At 53.0% G+C, this 11196-nt stretch overlaps 1 long non-coding RNA gene across 1 annotated transcript; it reads right to left on the bottom strand.

Annotated features, from left to right (window-relative positions):
- Positions 1–229: 229 nt before the first annotated feature.
- LOC139242559 (uncharacterized) lies at positions 230–7481 on the bottom strand. Its single transcript, XR_011589255.1, has 2 exons — positions 3782–7481; positions 230–3157 (listed from the first exon to the last, which is right to left on the bottom strand). It is a non-coding gene; the product is annotated as an uncharacterized lncRNA (long non-coding RNA).
- Between the last annotated feature and the right edge of the window lie 3715 nt (positions 7482–11196).

Raw genomic sequence — 11196 nt, 5'->3', positions numbered from 1 at the left:
TGCTGAGAAAATGGTCAATCAAAATCCCGCAGCCCAGCTCAGGGTCAAGTCACTGGGAGGGGATTGAATGGGTGGGTGCAGTGTATGATGGGGGAGGGTATACAGCGGCTGTGGGAGGGGTGGTATGGTGGGTCATTTAAGGTTAAAGGTGGAAGTTGTGCCTGGTTTGTTTCGGGTCCTGCTCGTGTGGATTATACGGGAAATGGGACAGATATAAACACCACATCAGTGAGGTTTCCACAGATTTATTTCACATTATTGAAGTCACAAAGTTTGTCCACATTGAGCAATGTTAATCTGTCTTTCCCCCCTTACACAAATCACAACACACACAATGAGAACACTCGATATTACAGGAGCCAGGTGCAACACCCGTGTAAACAGATTGTGTCTGAGGGAGGGACACAGGACCTGGTTCTGGAGCGACACCAATCACACCAAGCCACTGGTCCTGATGGGTAACAGTCCCCCTCAGCACTGACAGTGCAATCGCAGAAAATCAGGGATCGGGGTAATAATACACGGGACAACATGGACCAGCCGTCTCCTGGGACAACATGAGGCGACTTATCTGAAAAAGGACATACATGGCTTAGAGGCAATGCAACAAAGGTTCACTTGACTGATCCCTGGGATGTGAGGGTTGTCCTATGAGGACACATTGAGTAGATTGGGCCCATACTCTTGAGTTTAGCAGAATGAGGTGATCTCATTGAAATGAGATTGTGAGGAGGATTGACAGGGTAGATGCTGAGAGGTTGTTTCCCCCGGGCTGGACTAGGGGGCAGAGTTTCAAGATAAGGGGAAGACCATTATAACTGAGATGAGGAGGAATTTCTTAAGAATCTTTGGAATTCTCTACTCCAAAGAGCTGTGAATGATCAGTCGTTGAGAATATTCAAGGCTGAGATCGATAGATTTATCTAATCTCGGGTAATCGAGGGATACGGAGATTGGACAGGAAAGTGGAGTAAGGTCAGTGATCAGTCATGATCTCATTGAATGGTGGAGCAGGCTCGAGGGGCCGAATGGCCGACTCCTGCTCCTTATTCCAGTTTGTCCAGGACAGCATGGGTCGACTCTCCCGGGATAAAATACAGACTAGACCACAGCACTTCTCAGCTCTGCTCTAACCTGAAGGCACCTCTTTGGCCAAGCTTTTGGTCACCTGCACGTGGCTCAGTGTCAAAATTTTAAATATAATACTCCTGTGAAGCGCCTTGGGACCTTTTACTACATTAAAGGCGCTATATAAATACAAGTTGTTGTTGTCCCGTCTTCAGTCAGTGCTGATACTCCCAGCAATCGCGAGTGCAGTGCAGATTCCTTAAATAAAAGACAGTGGGATACCCAGTAACAACGGCCACAGTGCAAAGACCCGACACGGCCCAGAGCTAGTGCAAAGACAGCAAGGCAAGAAATCACCATGAAAGCACATCTACACAGCGATCCCAAAACACAATGTGAGGGGATAGGGGGAGGGACAACCTGAAATCTGACCAGCCAATCAGATTGTTCTGCTGCGGAGTTAGCAATGCGACGGATGCAGGAGCCAGCCAATTGGATCAACAGAACAGGACAGCAGGGAGAGGCGGCCCATCCTGATTACTTTGTTTTTGATATCTTTTGTACTTGTTGAGATAACACACCTCAATACTGACACTCCCAAATACTCCCAGAGCAGGTACAGGGGGTGAGATACAGAGTAAAGCTCCCTCTACACTGTCCCATCAAACACTCCCAGGGCAGGTACAGGGGGTGAGATACAGAGTAAAGCTCCCTCTACACTGTCCCATCAAACACTCCCAGGGCGGGTACAGGGGGTACAGAGTAAAGCTCCCTCTACACTGTCCCATCAAACACTCCCAGGGCAGGTACAGGGGGTTAGATACAGAGTAAAGCTCCCTCTACACTGTCCCATCAAACACTCCCAGGGCAGGTACAGGGGGTTAGATACAGAGTAAAGCTCCCTCTACACTGTCCCATCAAACACTCCCAGGGCAGGTACAGCACCGGGTTAGATACAGAGTAAAGCTCCCCCTACACTGTCCCATCAAACACTCCCAGGTCAGGTACAGGGGGTGAGATAGAGAGTAAAGCTCCCTCTACACTGTCCCATCAAACACTCCCAGGGCAGGTACAGGGGGTTAGATACAGAGTAAAGCTCCCTCTACACTGTCCCATCAAACACTCCCAGGTCAGGTACAGGGGGTGAGATAGAGAGTAATCCCTCTACACTGTCCCATCAAACACTCCCAGGTCAGGTACAGGGGGTGAGATACAGAGTAAAGCTCCCTCTACACTGTCCCATCAAACACTCCCAGGGCAGGTACAGGGGGTTAGATACAGAGTAAAGCTCCCTCTACACTATTGTGTCAACGTGCCACCACTCTAACCGGAGAGGTATTCCCTGTAGTTCTCGTGTGTTCCTCCACTTTGCGTTTGCACTGTGCTGCCCTATTGGAGTGCCTGTCAGTCGGGGGGGTAGCTGGGGGCTGTTTAAACCAACAGCATCGGTTGATTGGGAGTAGTGTTGAGATACATTTGGGGACAGACTGTTCCCCCTCAGTCTGTGCTGGACCCAGATCCGAGACTGCTGACCCTTTTATGAGCCAGCCTGCCTTGGGTTCCAATGGCCTCCGCTGCTCCTCTCCCCAGTAACTGCGAAGGGAGAACGGGACGGTGTTATGTGTCTCACAGGGCCGCGCTTGCCGAGTGCTGCCCTCCCATCGCGATTCGAGCCCCGATTCCCGTCCTCCCTGCTGTCCCACAGGTCGACGCTCCCCGCCATCAGGCAGCTCTCCCCAGCACTACGGAATGAAGCAGCATTAACTGAAGGAGCCAAAGGCTTTTTGTTCCCATACTGTTTGAGGAGCTCTCTCCACCCTTCGCGGGACAAGCCGAGGTAAAGTGCATCTTCATCAGTTCAGCCGGGGTCCCAGCAGCGAACCAGTCGTATGGGACCCCCTCAACACCAGCGTCTTCAGCTTTCCTCGCCCCCCTGCTCCGGCTCACTCTCAGGATCGCAATCCGCCCGCTGGCTCGGGGGGGAAACCATCAGTGCGTGGGTTTTGTGGGTGATCACAACCGTACACGGGCCCTGAACCCAGGGTTCACCATCCACCTGCATCGGCATCACCGAGCTTTTCAGGATCAGCTGGGGGGAAGCCAACAAGTGGGGATTAAACTCTGGCAAAACTAATCGAGAAAGGTGCCATTTACTGCAATTACCAGCCAGAACCCCGCGCACTGTCCCGCTAACCTCACGGCCCATCCCCCGCGCCCCCCCCACCTGCAACCTGCTTCTTCTCCCCCAACCCACTTCCCCCGTCCCGCACACTCCCTCCCCCCCCACTCCTCTCTCCATGTGCCCCCCCACCCCCACACCGGTTCCCCCGTCCCCTCCCCGCGTGTCACCCCCACCTCGCTCCCCCCGTCCCCTCCCCTCAATCCGCGCGCGCCCTCCCACCCGAGCACCCTCCCCAATGCAACCTGCTAACCCCCCCCCCCCCACTGTTTCCCCGCCCCGTCTCCCTGCGCTCCACCCCTCTCCCCCTCACGCATTCCCTCTCCCGCCCCCCCAAAACACTGCACAGTTTCCGGCAGGGGCTCAGGGGAAGGGGGCAGGGAGCCAGGGCTCAGGGGGCAGGGGCTCGGGGGATGGGGGGCAGGGGCTCGGGGGGCAGGGGCCAGAGGGCAGGGACCCGGGCTGATGTTCTCCCTCTGTAACCCAGAGGCACTGGTGCCAATGGTCGCCCCTGCCCCAGGGCCGCGCACTTACTCTAACTGTGTGTGCCTGTCCCAGTCGCACTGGATTGGCCAGTTTCACTTGGATTTGAGCGCAATGGAATGAGCCATAAACACCAACCACTTCCAGTAGGCCATCATCATGGCTGCAAGAGAAACAAATCCAATTAAATGGGCAGAGAATACACTGGCAAGAATAGCATTAAACAGCTAAAAAGAACAGCGAACCACTTCATAAAAACAGCACACTGGCATTTGTGATCTCAAGCAATGTATATCCAATATATAAAAAAATGTCTGCATACACTTGCTGTGTCAACTTGTGGTACAGCTCACAATGCCCACCTTTATAATGCCCATGTAAACGGTCACGCTGTAATTACACCCTCCTTTCCAGTGGTGGCGGTGTAGAGTTTTGGTTTCACATCTCTCAGATCCTCAATGCTGCAACCAGCTCAAAGCTGCTTCCCAAAGTGCCCCAGCTTGCTGTTTCATGATAAATAGTTTCATCCAAACTAAATATTTAATTAAATGACAGAATATAGGTCTGTTCTGACAAAAGGTCGACCTGAAACGTTAACTCTCTCTCACCACAGATGCTGCCTGACCCGGAGTGTTTCCAGCATTTTCTGTTTTATTTCAGATTTCCAGCATCTGCAGTATTTTGCTTTTGTAAAGAATACGGGGACTAATCGAATGAAACCCCACTCAGCTTCATCACCCCACTTGTGTAGGTTCTCTGTGCAAAGCACCAGGACATAGAAACATAGAAAATAGGTGCATGGCTGATCATTCCCTCAGTACCCCTTTCCTGCTTTCTCTCCATACCCCTTGATCCCTTTAGCCATAAGGGCCATATCTAACTCCCTCTTGAATATATCCAGTGAACTGGCATCAACAACTCTCTGCGGCAGGGAATTCCACAGGTTAAAAACTCTCTAGTGAAGAAGTTTCTCCTCAGCTCAGTCCTAAATGGCTTACCCCTTATCCTAAGACTGTGTCACCTGGTTCTGGACTTCCCCAACATCGGGAACATTCTTCCTGCATCTAACCTGTCCTGTCCCGTCAGAATTTTTTATGTTTCTATGAGATCCCCTCTCATCCTTCTAAACTCCAGTGTATAAAGGCCCAGTTGATCCACTCTCTCCTCATATGTCAGTCCTGCCATCCCGGGAATCAGTCTGGTGAACCTTCGCTGCACTCCCTCAATAGCAAGAACGTCCTTCCTCAGACTAGGAGACCAAAACTGAGCACAATATTCCAGGTGAGGCCTCACCAAGGTCCTGTACAACTGCAGCAAGACCTCCCTGCTCCTATACTCAAATCCCCTAGCTATGAAGGCCAACATACCACTTGCCTTCTTCACCACCTGCTGTACCTGCATGCCAACTTTCAATGACTGATGAACCATGACACCCAGGTCTTGCTGCACCTCTTTTTCCTAATCTGCCGCCATTCAGATAATATTCTGCCTTCGTGTTTTTGCCACCAAAGTGGATAACCTCACATTTATCCACATTATACTGCATCTGCCATGCATTTGTCCACTCACCTAACCTGTCCAAGTCACCCTGCAGCCTCTTAGCATCCCCCTCACAGCTCACACCGCCACCCAGCTTAGTGTCATCTGCAAACTTGGAGATATTACATTCAATTCCTTCATCCAAATCATTAATGTATATTGTAAAGAGCTGGGGTCCCAGCACTGAGCCCTGCGGCACTCCACTAGTCACTGCCTGCCATTCTGAAAAGGACCCGTTTATCCTGACTCTCTGCTTCCTGTCTGCCAACCAGTTCTCTATCCACGTCAATACATTACCCCCAATACCATGTGCTTTAATTTTGCACACCAATCTCTTATGTGGGACCTTGTCAAAAGCCCTTTGAAAGTCCAAATACACCACATCCACTGGTTCTCCTTTGTCCACTCTACTAGTTACACCCTCAAAGAATTCTAGAAGATTTGTCAAGCATGATTTCCTTTTCATAAATCCATGCTGACTTGGACCAATCCTGTCACTGCTTTCCAAATGTGCTGCTATTTCATCTTTAATAATTGTTTCCAACATTTTCCCCACCACTGATGTCAGGCTAACCGGTCTATAATTACCCGCTTTCTCTCTCCCTCCTTTTTTAAAAAGTGGTGTTACATTAGCTACCCTCCAGTCCATAGGAACTGATCCAGAGTTGATAGACTGTTGGAAAATGATCACCAATGCATCCACTATTTCTAGGGCCACTTCCTTAAGTACTCTGGGATACAGACTATCAGGCACCGGGAATTTATCGGCCTTCAATCCCATCAATTTCCCTAACACAATTTCCTGACTAATAAGGATTTCCTTCAGTTCCTCCTTCTCTCTAGACCCTCGGTCCCCTAGTATTTCCTTCGTGAAGACAGAACCAAACTATTTGTTCAATTGGTCTGCCATTTCTTTGTTCCCCCATTATAAATTCATCTGATTCTGACTGCAACGGACCTGTTTGTCTTCACTAATCTTTTTCTCTTCATATATGTATAGAAGCTTTTGCAGTCAGTTTTTATGTTCCCAGCAAGCTTCCTCTCATATTCTATTTTCCCCCTACTAATTAAACCCTTTGTCATCCTCTGCTGAATTATAAATTTCTCCCAGTCCTCAGGTTTGCTGCTTTTTCTGGCCAATTTATATGCCTCTTCCTTTAACACTATCCTTAATTTCCCTTGTTAGCCATGGTTGAGCCACCTTCCCCGTTTTATTTTTACTCCAGACAGGGATGTACAATTGTTGAAGTTCATCCATGTGATCTTTAAATGTTTGACATTGCCTATCCACCGTAAACCCTTTAAGTATCATTCGCCAGTCTATTCTAGCTAATTCACGTCTCATACCATCGAAGTTACCTTTCCTTAAGTTCAGGACCCTAGTTTCTGAATTAACTGTATCACTCTCCATCTTAATAAGGAATTCTACCATATTATGGTCACTCTTCCTCAAGGGGCCTCGCACAACAAGATTGCTAATTAGTCCTTTCTCATTACACATCACCCAGTCTAGGATGGCCAGCCCTCTAGTTGGTTCCTCGACATATTTGTCTAGAAAACCATCCCTAATACACTCCAGGAAATCCTCCTCCACCGTATTGCTACCAGTTTGGTTAGCCCAATCTATATGTAGATTAGTCGCCCATGATAACTGCTGTACCTTTATTGCACGCATCCCTAATTTCTTGATTGATGCTGTCCCCAACCTCACTACTACTGTTTGGTGATCTGTACACAACTCCCACTAGCGTTTTCAGCCCTTTGGTATTCCGTAGCTCCACCCATACAGATTCCACATCATCCAGGCTAATGTCCTTCCTTACTATTGTGTTAATTTCCTCTTTAACCAGCAATGCTATCCCACCTCCTTTTCCTTTCTGTCTATCCTTCCTAAATGTTGAATACACCTGGATGTTGAGTTCCCAGCCTTGGTCACCCTGGAGCCATGTCTCTGTAATCACAATGATATCATATTCGTTAATAGCTGCCTGTGCAGTTAATTCGTCCACCTTATTACGAATACTCCTCGCATTGAGGCACAGAACCTTCAGGCTTGTCTTTTTAATGCACTTTGTCCCTTTAGAATTTTGCTGTAATGTGACCCTTTTTGATTTTTGCCTTGGGTTTCTCTGCCCTCCACTTTTACTTTTCTTCCTTCTATCTTTTGCTTCTGCCCCCATTCTACTTCCCTGTCTCCCTGCATAGGTCCCCATCCCCCTGCCATATTAGTTTAACCCCTCCCCAACAGCACTAGCAAACACTCCCCCGAGGACATTGGTTCCGGTCCTGCCCAGGTGCAGACCGTCCGGTTAATACTGGTCCCACCTCCCCCAGAACCGGTTCCAATGTCCCAGGACTGGTATATAGAAGGCATAACATCTCCAAGCAGTCCCATTTATTACAAGAAGATTTGAGTATAAGAGTAAAGACGTCTTACTGCAATTATATAGGGCCCTGGTGAGACAGCACCTGGAGTATTGCGTACAGTTTTGGTCTCCTTACCTAAGGAAGGATATACTTGCCATTGAGGGAGTGCAACGAAGGTTCACCAGACTGATTCCTGGGATGGGGGGATTGTCCTATGAGGAGAGATTGAGTGGACTAGACGTAAATTCTCCAGAATTTAGAAGAATTTGGTCATCTCATTGAAACATACAAAATTCTTACAGGGCTTGACAGGGTAGATGCTGGGAGGATGTTCCCCCCGGGCTGGGGAGTCTAGAACCAGGGGTCACAGTCTCAGAATAAGGGGTCGGCCATTTAGGACTGAGATGCGGAGAAATTTCTTCACTCAGAGGGTGGTGAATCTTTGGAATTCTCTGCCCAGAGGGCTGTGGAGGCTCAGTCATTGAGTATATTCAAGACTGAGACCGATAGATTTTTGGATATTAAGGGAATCGAGGGATATGGGGATCGGGCGGGAAAGTGGAGTTGAGGTCGAAGATCAGCCGTGATCTCATTGATTGGTGGAGCAAGTTCGAGGGGCCCAATGGCCGACTCCTGCTCCTAATTCTTATGTTCTTGGGTTCATTGACCCTTCCTGTCCCATCCATCCTGTATTGAATCCGAAGTCGTGCGTCACTCTAGAATTGCCGGAATATTGTGCTACCCCACGTCGCTACTGTGCTGCTGCCCTCCCAACCAATCGGACTCCTGCGCTGACTGTAATATTGTGTGGAAACTGAGGACGCTGTCATTGTGACACCGGCCTAAACATCCAGATGTTTCCTTGGATGTCGCAAGCTAATTGCAGACCGTATCAGTGACAGGCCTACAGGAAGCGGTCACTATACATGCTGACAGCTTTGCAGAAAATAAACACATTGCTCCTGCTTCAAAGGCATCAACACGTTTTATATTCACAATCTTTGGCCAGAGTTGGAAGGTCAGCAAACTGTCCAAGCGCAGTGAGCTCGCCGAGCGATCTCAAAGCTCTCGATTACAGAGGGCAACAAAGGAAAAGGGGCTGAAAGGACAGGGAACAGGACTTGATTACAACTATTTGCTCGCATGGAGGGTAAAGACCAACACAGACTGGGTAGGCCGAATGGCCTGTTTCCCTCTTGTAACTTTTATGTATTACATGAGCTCGAGAGAGGGGGGGGGGGAGAGAGAGAAGGGGAGGGGGAGAGCGAGAGAAGGGGAGGGGGAGAGCGAGAGAAGGGGAGGGGGAGAGCGAGAGAAGGGGAGGGGGAGAGCGAGAGAAGGGGAGGGGGAGAGCGAGAGAAGGGGAGGGGGAGAGCGAGAGAAGGGGAGGGGGAGAGCGAGAGAAGGGGAGGGGGAGAGCGAGAGAAGGGGAGGGGGAGAGCGAGAGAAGGGGAGGGGGAGAGCGAGAGAAGGGGAGGGGGAGAGCGAGAGAAGGGGAGGGGGAGAGCGAGAGAAGGGGAGGGGGAGAGCGAGAGAAGGGGAGGGGGAGAGCGAGAGAAGGGGAGGGGGAGAGCGAGAGAAGGGGAGGGGGAGAGCGAGAGAAGGGGAGGGGGAGAGCGAGAGAAGGGGAGGGGGAGAGCGAGAGAAGGGGAGGGGGAGAGCGAGAGAAGGGGAGGGGGAGAGCGAGAGAAGGGGAGGGGGAGAGCGAGAGAAGGGGAGGGGGAGAGCGAGAGAAGGGGAGGGGGAGAGCGAGAGAAGGGGAGGGGGAGAGCGAGAGAAGGGGAGGGGGAGAGCGAGAGAAGGGGAGGGGGAGAGCGAGAGAAGGGGAGGGGGAGAGCGAGAGAAGGGGAGGGGGAGAGCGAGAGAAGGGGAGGGGGAGAGCGAGAGAAGGGGAGGGGGAGAGCGAGAGAAGGGGAGGGGGAGAGCGAGAGAAGGGGAGGGGGAGAGCGAGAGAAGGGGAGGGGGAGAGCGAGAGAAGGGAGGGGAGAGCGAGAGAGGGGAGGGGAGAGCGAGAGAAGGGGAGGGGGAGAGCGAGAGAAGGGGAGGGGGAGAGCGAGAGAAGGGGAGGGGGAGAGCGAGAGAAGGGGAGGGGGAGAGCGAGAGAAGGGGAGGGGAGAGCGAGAGAAGGGAGGGGGAGAGCGAGAGAAGGGGGGGGAGCGAGAGAAGGGGGGAGCGAGAGAAGGGGAGGGGGAGAGCGAGAGAAGGGGAGGGGGAGAGCGAGAGAAGGGGAGGGGGAGAGCGAGAGAAGGGGAGGGGGAGAGCGAGAGAAGGGGAGGGGGAGAGCGAGAGAAGGGGAGGGGGAGAGCGAGAGAAGGGGAGGGGAGAGCGAGAGAAGGGGAGGGGGAGAGCGAGAGAAGGGGAGGGGGAGAGCGAGAGAAGGGAGGGGGGAGAGCGAGAGAAGGGGAGGGGGAGAGCGAGAGAAGGGGAGGGGGAGAGCGAGAGAAGGGGAGGGGGAGAGCGAGAGAAGGGGGGAGAGCGAGAGAAGGGGGGGAGAGCGAGAGAAGGGGAGGGGAGAGCGAGAGAAGGGAGGGGGAGAGCGAGAGAAGGGGGGAGAGCGAGAGAAGGGGAGGGGGGAGAGCGAGAGAAGGGGGGAGGAGCGAGAAGGGGGAGCGAGAGAAGGGGGAGGGGAGAGCGAGAGAAGGGGAGGGGGAGAGCGAGAGAAGGGAGGGGAGAGCGAGAGAAGGGGGGGGAGAGCGAGAGAAGGGGGGAGAGCGAGAGAAGGGGGGGGAGAGCGAGAGAAGGGGAGGGGGAGAGCGAGAGAAGGGGAGGGGGAGAGCGAGAGAAGGGGAGGGGGAGAGCGAGAGAAGGGGAGGGGGAGAGCGAGAGAAGGGGGGAGAGCGAGAGAAGGGAGGGGGAGAGCGAGAGAAGGGGAGGGGGAGAGCGAGAGAAGGGGGGGGAGAGCGAGAGAAGGGGAGGGGGAGAGCGAGAGAAGGGGAGGGGGAGAGCGAGAGAAGGGGAGGGGGAGAGCGAGAGAAGGGGAGGGGGAGAGCGAGAGAAGGGGAGGGGGAGAGCGAGAGAAGGGGAGGGGAGAGCGAGAGAAGGGGAGGGGGAGAGCGAGAGAAGGGGAGGGGGAGAGCGAGAGAAGGGGAGGGGGAGAGCGAGAGAAGGGGAGGGGGAGAGCGAGAGAAGGGGAGGGGAGAGCGAGAGAAGGGGAGGGGGAGAGCGAGAGAAAGGGGAGGGGGAGAGCGAGAGAAGGGGAGGGGGAGAGCGAGAGAAGGGGAGGGGGAGAGCGAGAGAAGGGGAGGGGAGAGCGAGAGAAGGGGAGGGGGAGAGCGAGAGAAGGGGAGGGGGAGAGCGAGAGAAGGGGAGGGGGAGAGCGAGAGAAGGGGAGGGGGAGAGCGAGAGAAGGGGAGGGGGAGAGCGAGAGAAGGGAGGGGGAGAGCGAGAGAAGGGGAGGGGAGAGCGAGAGAAGGGGAGGGGGAGAGCGAGAGAAGGGGAGGGGGAGAGCGAGAGAAGGGGAGGGGGGAGAGCGAGAGAAGGGGAGGGGGAGAGCGAGAGAAGGGGAGGGGGAGAGCGAGAGAAGGGGAGGGGGAGAGCGAGAGAAGGGGAGGGGGAGAGCG

This window comes from Pristiophorus japonicus, unplaced genomic scaffold (assembly GCF_044704955.1).
Source record: "Pristiophorus japonicus isolate sPriJap1 unplaced genomic scaffold, sPriJap1.hap1 HAP1_SCAFFOLD_1374, whole genome shotgun sequence".
NCBI classification, from domain to species: domain Eukaryota; kingdom Metazoa; phylum Chordata; class Chondrichthyes; family Pristiophoridae; genus Pristiophorus; species Pristiophorus japonicus.
This window is presented reverse-complemented; position numbering and strand designations above follow the sequence as displayed.